Source organism: Sphaerodactylus townsendi, linkage group LG08 (assembly GCF_021028975.2).
Source record: "Sphaerodactylus townsendi isolate TG3544 linkage group LG08, MPM_Stown_v2.3, whole genome shotgun sequence".
Taxonomy (NCBI): Eukaryota; Metazoa; Chordata; class Lepidosauria; order Squamata; family Sphaerodactylidae; genus Sphaerodactylus; species Sphaerodactylus townsendi.
Genome location: NC_059432.1, coordinates 64,389,332 through 64,402,003, shown reverse-complemented (window position 1 = coordinate 64,402,003; position 12,672 = coordinate 64,389,332). Strand labels below are relative to the sequence as shown.

Sequence of the window (12,672 nt, the reverse complement as noted above, 5' to 3'; positions counted from 1 at the left end):
GGTGCTCTCCTGCCAGAGTTATTTTTGCATCTGTGAACGGGGATCTAGTCGTTCCTACTAAGCCCGGTTCAGAGTTGGTTCTGAGCAGGGAAGTGAACAGTTAATATTGGTTAGGTGCTGTTCCTGTGGTGCTGCATCGGAACCTCCAATGCAGAGACTTTTCTGTCAATAAGGGCAGGAAGGGAGATTTCTGCCAGTTCGTCCTCATGCTTCAGTCTCTCAGTTTTCTCCCCTCACTGTTCCTTTGGTTTGCCTGACCCACAGAGGCCCAACTTCAGGTGGCACAGATGGACTGTAGTGATAGGGGGAGGCAGGGAAATCGTCTTCCTCTAGCTCAGGGGGTCCCCAACTTGAGTCTGTGGACACCTTTGGAATTGTGATGCTGTGGTGGACTTCTCCTAAAATGGCTGGCACAGGAGGCAAAGCTAAACACACAGAAGAAGCCCAAGAGCCGGACTGAAGAGAGGTAATTTTAATATATATATAAATGCTGGGAAAGAGAAGCAAGAGAGACTAAAACAAATATTGTGGTGGCAGCTACCACCCAACCAACAATATTTTAATCTGCATAGCCAGTTGGATCTTCAGAGGCCAATCATAAACCCTGCTGGGCAAGGACCTCACCTGGCCTTGCCCAAGTGCTTCTAAAAGCACATGGTGGGCACCATGGAAGGTATTGGGGGGTGCCATAGTGCCCAGGGGCACAACATTGGGGACTCTTGCTCTAGTAGGAGTTATCTGAGATATAAGCCATTATGTTGTCAGGGCTAATCCTTGCTCTCTCATATTAGCATGTTTGAGTCTTAACATCTCTTCCTTCCTTCATGTCTCTCCTTCAATGTCCATGAAACTGGAATTAGCTGGTACAGTGTATTCTGGAGTCTACACCTCAAGCAACAAGGAAATTATGGCCACATGTAAAAATCACAGAGAAGATACATTGCATGGAAGACTCATATGCTTATGTGTGCCAAAAGAGATGGTCTTGAGTGACTGGTCATGTTCTGCTAAATGGGTAGCAAAGACATGGCATAAGTGTGTTCTTATTGCCCTCTGCAGTCCCAAATCATGAAGTACAAATTGCCAGAGCGGTCTCTTTGCATCACTGGTTTAGGTCACTTTCATTGGGCTGCTTCATTTTCCTGCATGCATTTTGAACTTGGGTTCAGGAAAGTTGCCAGGAAGTTCATGCACAAATATGAGACCTCTGTGTGTGACAAAACCTCTGCAGCCCTCTCTGCATTTTACCAGTCACATGATTTGCACAAACTGTCCAGCTGTTACAAAATTTGTTGCTTCTTTACATGCATATTAATATGCAAGAAAACATGGATGCCAGAAGTGGCCCTCCGGGAATAGCACCTTCCCTCAAGCATACAGCTGCCAGGTACACATGCTTTGCTCTAGCCAAGCCTTTTGCTGATTGGGCCTGATTACCAGTTGTTGGGACTTACCCAAAGTCATTGGGCATCCCAGGCACAAACCTCATGTTGACAAGGCTGGACTAGTACAGTAGAGTCCAGCAGGTCATTGCTTTATTCTTAGAGAGACCCACCCAAGGAAAGACCCAGCTGTTTTTCCATTGGGGTAATTCTTTGTACTTCTATGAGAGACCGGAAAACTGTTGGAGACAAATAAGCATCAGTGCTTTTGTTCTGGCATTGGCCAGCTGCCTGGCCTCCTGCTGCCTGGGTTCTTGAGCCAGTGCCAGTAAACACAAGCCTAGAGCTGGAAGAGTCTGGCTGCACCAGTGGGCCTGCCTTTCAGCAGTTGAGGCCAAGTCTGCAAGGAGGAAGAGAAGTGAGAAGAGTAAGCAGTGACTGGCTTTGCCCCATGCCTAAGTCCATTGGCATAGGCAAGCCCTGACAGAGATGGAGCTCTGGATTTCTTGCTTGCAAGAACAAGCTCATTCCTCATTGCTAGGACCAATGAGATGGGAGTAAAAGAGGGTGGGGGTATAAATCAATTGAGCCTTTGTTAATGTTTTCTCTTTTCTTTGTCATGGTTTTGGGCTAAAAGTCAGAGCGTTGTTTTCAGACTTCCCATCTCAATCAGCATGGAGTTCCATAAGCACTGCAGACTTACAAGCAAAGTAATGAGCTTCATATCTTCGCCGACTGAATTTAACTTGCCTGCTTTTGTGACCTGCAATTTTTAATGAATCAGAATGAGAACAGGAGACAGTGAAGGCAGTAGGGTCATTTGAATGGTGGCAATGTAGTTAGAAAGGTCATTCGTCTTGGCATTTGAAGCTAATAACAATTGTCAAATTTTGTGACATTTTCTTCAAATATGTCAATAGTAACAAATGCATAAGGTGGCCCATGTTGCTAGCATTCATTATTTCAGAAAGATGCTAAGAGAAATTAGGGGTAGTATATGGGCTGGACAACTGCTGTGAATTTTATGGGAAGGAATTGACAGGAGTATGGGGATAGCTGTGCTACTTCGCTGCAGACGTTTTGGCATATTCTGTTTTCAATCATACCTATGTATGTGTCTCACGGAAGCTGTACAAAAGCGCTTTATTTTCAGTTGTTCAGTAGCTACTAGCAGTTGATACCTTCCTCCATAAGAGATGATGACTTGCCTCTAGGCAAGTTGTTGCAAAATGACTGGCAGTAGAATGGCCAATGAGCTGGGGACACCAGGCCCACATCAGACTAAGCACAGTTAGACCACTTCTAGGGCAAGCTGCTGTGGGGAGTAATCAAGCACATGTCAGCACTGCAGACAGCAGTTTGCACTAAGCTACTTAAAAAGACAGAACTCCTGAAAGACTTGTTCTAGTGATGGTCACGACCAATAAAGATATCACAAATTTCTTGCAGGAATTGGAATCAGACTTACTCTCATAAGAACATAAGAACAAGCCAGCTGGATCAGACCAGAGTCCATCTAGTCCAGCGCTCTGCTACTTGCAGTGGCCCACCAGGTGCCTTTGGGAGCTCACATGCAGGATGTGAAAGCAATGGCCTTCTGCGGCTGTTGCTTCCGAGCACCTGGTCTGTTAAGGCATTTGCAATCTCAGATCAAAGAGGATCGAGATTGGTAGCCATAAATCGACTTCTCCATAAATCTGTCCAAGCCCCTTTTAAAGCTATCCAGGTTAGTGGCCATCACCAACTCCTGTGTCTCAAGGCCTTCTGTGCTGTTCCAGCTTTTCATTGTGTTTTTTTCATGCAAAATTGGAACATCTTTATCCTACACTAGCATGTGTCAGAAGCTTATGGACTGCTTATAATTGACAAATTCATAAACCAAGAATCTTGCCACAGCATCACAAGGGACTGAAGACTGCCAGCGATGAAGGCTTGTCCTGTGGACATCGTACTTGACCATGCTTGCGTAACTCTTTCATACATTATTAAACTCACAGCTACTTTGTAAATTTGATTTCTTTCTCTATCAAAGAGTGCCTGTAACTAAAATACAAGTACACGGGGAAGGAGGTGGAGGTAATGAATGTGATTTCCATTTGGAAGGCTATGAATATGGCTTCAAGAAGAGATGTTTCAGCTTTAGCATTTATGTATCTTGTTTCAATTTTCCAGAGTTCTTTGTGTATCTTATTATAGTATATCATCAGCATTCCATAAAATACATTGTGTTCACATCATGTCACAACACTTCCTAGTGAATAGACTGTTCTTCAGGTCAGACACCTGAAAGGGGCAATCTAAGCAGGGTTCTTCAGAAGTAAATCCTGTTTTATTGCTTGTTTGCACCCAAAAAAGTCCAGCAGTTTAAACGGCTGTCAGGTGCAGACACTGTGCTGAAGACATTACTAATTTCGGTTTGGGTATAAACATATCCTTGGACATTGGCCTAAATGTAAGTCAGTTCTTTCAGACTCTGTGATTCCAAGAAGGGTAAAACTATTTCAGCTTCAAGGCAAAAGACAAGCCACATCCAGAAATGGGGCTGAGCTGCAAGTAATTCAGAGCTATTGCTCAGTCATTCCAAGTACACCTGGAAACAAAGCAACCTCTGAACAGTAAATGTTTGGTTTTATGAGAGAGAAACGTAGGTAAGCAGAATAAATACACAGCAATAAAGACAACCCTATGCTCCAAAGGAGGAAATGGTCCTTCTGGCTGAGCAACCTTAAGCCAGGAAAGCTACCTTCCTCCAGCTGATGCCCACAAATTTCTTGCTGCCTCCTATTCAGCAATTAATTTCTACAGTGGTTTTCTTGCTCACCACACCCATAAGGAAAGCAGGTACGCCACACTGTTGTTGAACAATCATTTGAAAACTACAAGTCGAAGGGCCAAAGAAAAGCACTACTTTTATTTCTCTGCAAAACAGACATGCCACCATACATACTGCAAAGCCTTACAAAGTTGGTATAAGGGCTACTGAGATTACTTCTCTCTTAAAAGCTCTGGAAATGTTATTTTAATTAGTATCATGGTGATTAAAAGGCATGCAGGGTTGGATCCAGGGTTTTATACATCCTGGATAAAATCTGCAGAAGCCCCCCCCCCCCCCCAAATGCACATCCTGATGAGTGTGTGCAAGAACTGTTTTAGCTGGCCTGTTGGCTTTACCTGAAGCCAGCATTTTCCCAGGATTCCTATTTCCCCAAATTCAATACTATAAGTGAATATTCAGGTGTTGGGATTTAGCAGCGTTGCCTATCTGGAAGTAATGGATGAATGGTGGGTGGCTCACATTTTAGAAAGCCTCCGCCATTCTACCACACTGTGTGGTCTTGTACCCTTGTGCGCACCTACAAAATTGTATGAACAAAGTTGGCAGTTGTTAGCAGTGTTTCCATTGTCTTTGGTAGACGATCCCCTTGCTGGTCCATTGATTTTGACAATTCTGCTACCATGCCAACCACTGTTGTTCAGTTTGGAGGAAAATATAAAAGCAATTTTGAATACACAACACCTAAGAAGAATTAAGACAAGCCAAAACCAATGCAAGATAGGTTTATTAACAATCTGTATAGAAGCTTTCAAGTTGTACTGATGACATACTTTGAGATAAAACTGGCATTCTCCCCCTTTATGATTATAAAAAGTAGCTGTTAGCCAAGTGTCTCTCCAGCACTGAATGAGATACACAACTCCCAGTAAGCAACTGTTGGTGCAACCTGAAAATATGTTTTAACCCCCAGAACCAGCTAATGTCATTTACCCTGCAGGACACCCTGAGTTCCATTTGAAGTCTATAATTGCAGACTTGAATCTTTATCTCTGTGCCCTAGACTAGTGGTTCTCACCCTTTTTTACCTTATGTCTTATCAAGCATTCTATTAAAAACATGGATCCCACAATAGAAAAGGAAAGACTGCTTTTTTCTGAGAAGGACAATTTATTTTTTACCCAGGGCAGTGATTCCCAACCAGGGTTCCGTGGCACCCTGGGGTACCATGAGCACATCCCAGGGGTACCATGACAATGCTACCACCTGCCCCCCCCCACCGGAATCAAATGGATTTTGAAGTGGGGGGGGGTTGGAAGCCTCATGGGCTCCCTTTAAACAACATTGAAAAACAGCATTTTTATTTGCCTAAATTTGGTGTGGATTGGGGGGGGTAGATTTAAAGGGAGCTCTCCCTTTAACCCCCCGCCCCATCCATGCCAAATTTAGGCCAAAAAAATGCAGCTATCAACTCTGCTTTCCCTCCCCTCCCCTCCCCTTTCCCTGCTTGCCACTCCCCCCACCTACAGGCCAAAAATGGAAAAACCCTAAAAAATGTAAAAAGAAAATCAAACGAACCTCGAGGGTACCCTGGGATATGAAGAGCGAAGTCAAGGGTACCACGATGTTGAAAAGGTTGGGAAACACTGGCCCAGGGAACTAAAGGCCAATCAGTCTGACCTCTGTCCCAGGAGAAATTTTAAAGGTGTCAGTCTGCAAGCTTCTGAAGGACAACTTGGCGAGCCGGGATAGTTGGCTTGGATTAGTGCTCAACATGCCCCACAAGACCAACTTTCTTCTTTGATTGAGTGACATACTTACTGGATCTTGGGAATGCCGTTCATGTTGTCTGTCTGGATTTCAGTAAAGCTTTTGGCAGGGTTCTCCATAATGCCCTGATGGGTAAATTGGGTGACTGTGAACTGGACTGTAGACTAGTCAGATGGCTAGCAAACTGCAGACTGCAGAACTCCACCAAAGGGATGGTTGCCAATGGCATTTAATCTGATTGGAGGGAAGTATCTAGTGGGGTGCCACAGGGCTCAGTTCTGGGCCCAGTACTTTTCAATATTTTTTTTAATGATCTGGTTGAGAGAGTGAAGGAACTACTCTTTAAATTTATACGTGACACCAAAATTGGGAAGAGTAGCGAGCACTCTGGAAGACTGAGATAGAGTTTAACAAGAATTTAACTTGAAAAGTGGGTGAATCTGAACAAAATGCAACTCAACAAGAATAAATGTCAAGTTCTTCATGTAGGAAACAAAAATTAGACACAAACGTAGTGGATGGAGTATACACTTCCGGGTAGCTCTTTGTATCAACAAGATCTTGGGGTACAGGTGTACTGTGAGCTAAATATAAGCAGTCATTGAGATGCAGCAGCAAAAAAAGGCTAATGCGGTCTTGGGATGTATCAACAAGGCATAAACATCCAAATCACAAGATGTCATAGTCCCACTGTACACTGCATGGTCAGGCCATATCTGTAGTATTGTATGCAGTTCCAGAGACTGCACTTCAAAAAGAATATGGACAGAATGGAGCAGGTGCAGAGGAGGAAAACAGTGTGAATGATCAGAGGCCTGGAGACCAAGCCCTGAGATGTTAGACTGAGGTGCTTGGGAATGTTAAGTCTGGAGGAGAGAAGTGGGGGGTGGGTGGGTGGGCTCTTTGAGTATTTGAAGGGCTGTCATTTGGAGGGTAGGGAGCTGTTCCTGTTTGCAGTGGAGGATAAGACTTGCAGTAATGGGTTTAAATTATTGACTGAAAGCTACTGACTGGATATTTGGGGGGAAAATTTTGAGCAGCCCCTCACTGGCAGTTTTCAAACATTGGCTAGACAAACACTTGTCATGGATGTTTTAGGCTGATCCTGTATTAAGCAGAGGATTGGACTAGATGGGCTGTATGGCCCCTTCCAACTCTATGATATGCATTGTTATTACACTAAACATTTACGGTAAGTTTTAAGGACAAAAAAAATGCAGAAGCAGGATGAATTATCCCTGTCAGGGTCAGCAAGAAGCAGTGCATTAAATACACTAACTGGTGGCAAGGGAAATGGTGGATTTGGAGAAACACCTACAGTCCAAGGTTACTATGAGCATGCCAAAAGGTCAAAGATGGATAATCTTTGGTGGCTGATTTATCAGCAAGAGGTGGCATGTCACATAGCATGTGGACATGGGGACTGGAGTGGGGAGAGTTCTCAGTAATTGTTATAAAAACACTGTGTCCTCCCTAGAATACTTCTGTATCTCACTGATGATATATATCTCACTGGTTAAGAACCATGGGCTTGGAAAACTTTTCTCTTTCCCCTTCTTCAGCCCGCCCCCCCCCCTTTTTTTTTGCAGTGAACAACTAACTTAATGACAAATTCTGGAAAACTCAAAATCTTGCTCTGATTTGTGACATTTTGTTGATCCTGATACAAGGCACTACACAATTCTTGCTACAGGGAGTACACTGATGGATTTCTTAGCACAAGCTGAGTAAAAGTCCTCATTGCTGAACATTCTGTATAACAAATTCAGATCCCCTTTTCCCATAAGACTCCTGGCATGGATGAAATCAAATGGAAGACGCTTGTGATCCTGTATTAAGCAGAGGATGTGTGTGGCTGTTTTCATTTATGGCTGAATAGTGTTTGCTTTCTCACAGATACCAGTGGAATAGCCAAGTCACTCTGTTGTTTAAAAACAAAAAGGAAGCTGGTGGAACCCTAAAAATCAATGGATATAGTGAAGCAATGAGTTTTCATGGGCCAGAGCCTATCTCATAAGATGCATGAAGTGGATTCTCAGTCAGCAAAGGGTGCCTTTTCTTCAACAAAGGAATGTTAAAGGGGGACTCCAGTGAGAAGCTACTGTATTAGGATTGATCAATAGATATATTAACTATTGCTTTAACACTGCTTTCTTAATCATTACAGATAACGAATTGCTTAATGTGATACGCTGTGATACCATGAATTACTATAGAATTTTAGAAGATCTCTCCAAGGTCAACTTGAATGTGCTTTTGTATAGAAATGTCTCAAACTAGAGCACTATATGGCATTTTAAACTCTCTATTGACGTTTATCCCTGTATGGGTGTACACGGATAGATAAATATATGCTGACTGAGAATGTACTTTATGCTGCTGCTGCTGAAGTTGCCCCATGAAGGCTTACTCTACAACTTATCTGTCAGTCACTCTGAAGCCACATGACTACATTTTTGTTTGTTTTATGTTCATGTTCACTGGTTTCAAATACCCATGGCAAACAGTGTGCTGCCTCCACCTCTTTTGTCAATAACAAGCCCTCCTGGTCTTTACAGAATTCCACAATTCAACCCGTGTCTTCTTCTGTGTGTCTTCAAAGCCAAGACATTTTAAAATATAAGTACATTTCATTTGACATATACAACATTGGGCATCGCGGTTATATTTTAATCCTTTTTTAAAAACTAACAAGAGAAGAAAACAAGAGAAGAAGGAATAATTAAAAGGCGACAGACAAGGTACCAATACGTAGTCCCTGGATTACAGGAGAATGACAGGTATTTGGTTAATCAGTTTATTAAATGTCTTTCTGTGCTTTGCCTTCTTTTGCTTAACAGGTGACCCCTCTTCCACAAGGGTATGGTGCACCCCAGGTCCGGTGAGTGGGAGCCATGGCACCCATGGGGACCATATTGGGGATTCCTGATCTAAACAGCCATTTGTATGCACTAGGAGAAAAGCAGAAGACTCTGTCAGAGGCAAGCAGCTGCTACTGCTCTGCATGAACCATACACAGGCGCAAGCCATGTTGTCAGTCATATGATGGAATGTTAGGCCAATGGGATGATGGGAGGGAGAATTTGAAAGACAGGGAGAAGTGCGCGCACGAACGCGCACACACACGCACTATGCAGCCACACATCAAAAAGGCCGTTTCGGTTCTCTGAAAGATAAAAACTAATCACTTTGACAAATGCTTAAGCAAATCTAATCTTCAGTGTTTCCTAAAATGTTGATACCAGTAACCATGGGGATTCTTGTTTGTGCTCTATCAATGGAAAGAAAGATTTAGGCCATGTCAAAAAGAAGGGTTTTTTTCTCACAAGTGCTTTCTAGTGAAAATAGTCCAGTCCCAATCATCTATATTTTTCTAGGGCAAAGAACAAGCTGGCAACTGAAGAGGCTAATAATCTCTCAGTCCCCATGTCAGGACTTTAGTGTGTGTGTGTATGCATGCCTGCATCATGTGCAAGGAAAAAATGCCATTGTAGCACTGACCTTATTTGCTAAGGAATGTTGCTTTGGAAGATGAAACAGGAATTCCTTTAGACTCCCAGGCAGCAGCTTCAGACTACACCAAAACACCCTTAGTCAGTTTAACAAGGAAGTTTCTGTCAAAAACCCATATCTGCCTTATAAACCAGTAATAAACCCCAATGAGTGTATGCTCTGGAAACAGGGTGTGGCTGGTTCCTTTCACAGAACCTAACAGGCCAATCAAAGACATGACTAACTTCTTCCTCAGTTCAAATACTGCTGCAAAAAAGTTGTGCGAGAAGGAAATAAGTTATTAATCCACTGATTTTCACTTGTCTCTTCACTAAGAGAACAATGCACTAACATCTTCCATAGGGAGGTTAATTGTGGTGCAGAATTTTTAACACAGCTGCCCCTAACATTTTTGAGCCGGTGGGCACCTTTGGAATTCTGACATGGCATAGTGGGTGCAGTACCAAAACGGTTGCCACAAAATAGCTGCCTCAGGAGGTGGAACCAGCTATAAAATGATTGTCACAGATTAACTTAAATCATACAGTGAAGATCCTTGTGCTTGGCTAGGCAGCTGCTGCCGCCAATGCAACGTTAAAAAAAAATCTGCACAGCCAATGAAATCTCCAGTAGTCAGTTGGAAGCCTTGCTGTGCAAAAGCCCTTCCTGGCCCCAGCCACTAACTAAAAACACTTAGTAGGAATCAAAAAAGATGTCAGCAGGCACCATGGTACCCATGACCACAATGTAGAGGAGCCAATATTTGAAGTGACTCTGAGTTTTGATTAACAAGTTATAACAACATCATAGCCCCACTGAATAGATTCCTGTGCTTCACTTTTCCACAACACAGAATAGATAAAAATTATCTTAGCTTCAAAATGGCCTTTTATTTAAAATTTCTAACCACCAAGAAAGACCAGGCAGGGCTGGAGCAAGGGGGAACTGCGCGCTGGGCATGCATGTGTCCTGCGCCTCTGCCATGCCCAGTGTGTCACCACTCCACCCACACCCCTTGATACTACGCCACTGAGACCAGGGTGTGACAAGGAGGCAGGCCACCTCTATTTGTTTCTTGTCTTGAAAACCCCATAAAGGTAGCTGCAACCATAAGGCAGCTGCAACTTGATGGCTTTTATAGTCACAGCAACAGTACAACATGACTCTAGACTGACATACATTAAAACAGAAATCAGACAAGATTCAATCTGTGACACTCTAGTGACAAGTACTACATGTGATTAATGAGATTACACTGTTTTCAAGCATATTTGTATCTCATTGCATCTTTTTTCCTCTTTGATGTAAGTACAGAAGCCCACCGATAAGTTTAACAATAAAGCAGATGAATAACCGCATTATCTGAACTTAAACCCTAATTCTTATCTCCATCTAAACCAGGGATTTACAACTTTTTACAATGGAAGAGCCAAACTACATCAAAATTCAGAGCAAGAGAGTGTAAGAAAGAATATTTGCTTAACTGAAACCATACAAGTTAACATTACTGATAACTGATATGCTGATATGCATCAAGTTTCCACAGACCAGTTGGAAGCCCTGTATTAGAGAGAAGCATATATTAGATCTCACAATAAATGATAAACATACATAGCAGCACCCTGCACAATTGTTCAAGTGCACTGGCATGCATCTGCATGGTTCACATTTGAATTATTGGCAACTGTTAATCTCTATCCATTTCCTTTTCAGTATAGAATCTCCAAGAAAGCCTTTCATCCGAAATCTTTGCCTGTCATTCCCTTCACATCCGGTTATTCTAGCATTCCGTCTATCCTACTAATATACCGTAACTTAGAGATTTTATTTTCTTTAGAGCCATAGTTAGCAGACTCCTGATCTAACCCTGCCATCTAAAAATTCTCTAATAATGTGTATTGTGATGTATCTATTCTGATAGGTTTAAATCAAGTTCTCCACTGACACATCACTATATTCTCTTAGCAATAGTGAAAAGGTAACCTATTAATGTATAATTAAATAGAACACTTTCACTATTCATGATCATATAGTTAATATTATTTAACATAGCTTAAACATCCTGTTAGAAAATATTACATTAATACCCTGGCTTGGATGCTTTTGGATGCTTTTGCTTATGACTTTTGCATAAGAACAAAATCACATAAACAACATATAATTGTCAAATGTGATCCAAAGCAGACTCTGTAACTGGAGAGTTAAGAAGCCTTTATTGGTAAATACATGGATAAGAGGGGAAAAACTGGTTCTGCTGGAACATTCAAACAACCCCGATATATCAAATCCCATTCCTCTTCCCCAGCCCATAATACTATTCCACACTGCAGAAGGCGTGAAAAGCAGGAATGCAGGATGAACTCAAGGTCGGAAGGCTGAGATGTCTTTATCTGTGAGAGCCTCTACTTGGGAAAACGAAAGTATTTTGCCAACACCTGTGGAGCTCCCCTTCCCCCTGGTGCCTCTCTGCTGGTTGCCAGGCTCTAGCCTGACAATAATACACGAGTTTATATTTAGAGACAACAAAGAGACCAGAACTATCCAGAAGAAAGTAGTTACTGGACACAGTAGCTTATATCCATGAGATGAAAAGGCAGTGCCCAAATATATGTGTTAGAGAATAAATATTCATAACTAGCAGGGCCCAGCCACGCGTTGCTGTGGCTTATTGTGGTGAAATGGGAAAGGAACAGTAGCAGCAAATCTATTGCAAAGGCCAGCAGTACGTGTTCATGCAAACACACAGCCTGATACTGTGCGATGTCAGTGATGTGTGTGCCCGCATTCCTTGGGGGGGGGGGGAGATTGGAAAGGCACCTCTCCCACACATCTAGGCTGGCTGGTCATGATCCTTTACCTGGGAGTAAGTTTGGTTGGTAGCAATGGGTGTCGCTTGTGAGGAAACCCTCTGAGGGGTGTGACGCAGCCATTCAAAGTATGTCACAGTTGCTGTACCGAGCTTACTCCTGAGTAATGTGTGCCTGGTTTTCTTAACTGTAACCGCTTGGCTAGTGCTATTCAGGGAATCGAGGGTGCCTGGCCCCTCCCTCCCATCCTTTGCATGTCGCCCCTCACTCTCTTCCCTCCCTCACTTCTCTTCCCTTGCATACCACCCCTCCCCCTTTCTTCCCTTTCCCTCCGTTAGGGTGAGTGGGTCATATCAAGATGCTGGGCCCCCTACCTCCCCTCCCTTGCATGCCACCCCTCACTCTCTTCCCTCCCTCACTTCTCTTCCCTTGCATGCCCCCCTCCCCC

At 43.1% G+C, this 12,672-nt stretch overlaps 1 protein-coding gene across 1 annotated transcript in view; it reads left to right on the top strand.

Annotated features, from left to right (window-relative positions):
- The first annotated feature begins 8,580 nt into the window (after nucleotides 1-8,580).
- The window catches only part of LOC125437460 (prominin-1-A-like), a 46,604-nt gene continuing 42,512 nt past the window's right edge, over nucleotides 8,581-12,672 (top strand). The window contains exon 1 of the mRNA XM_048505020.1: nucleotides 8,581-8,705. The gene's annotated coding sequence lies outside the window, so the exon portion shown is untranslated. The remainder of the gene's footprint in view (nucleotides 8,706-12,672) is intronic.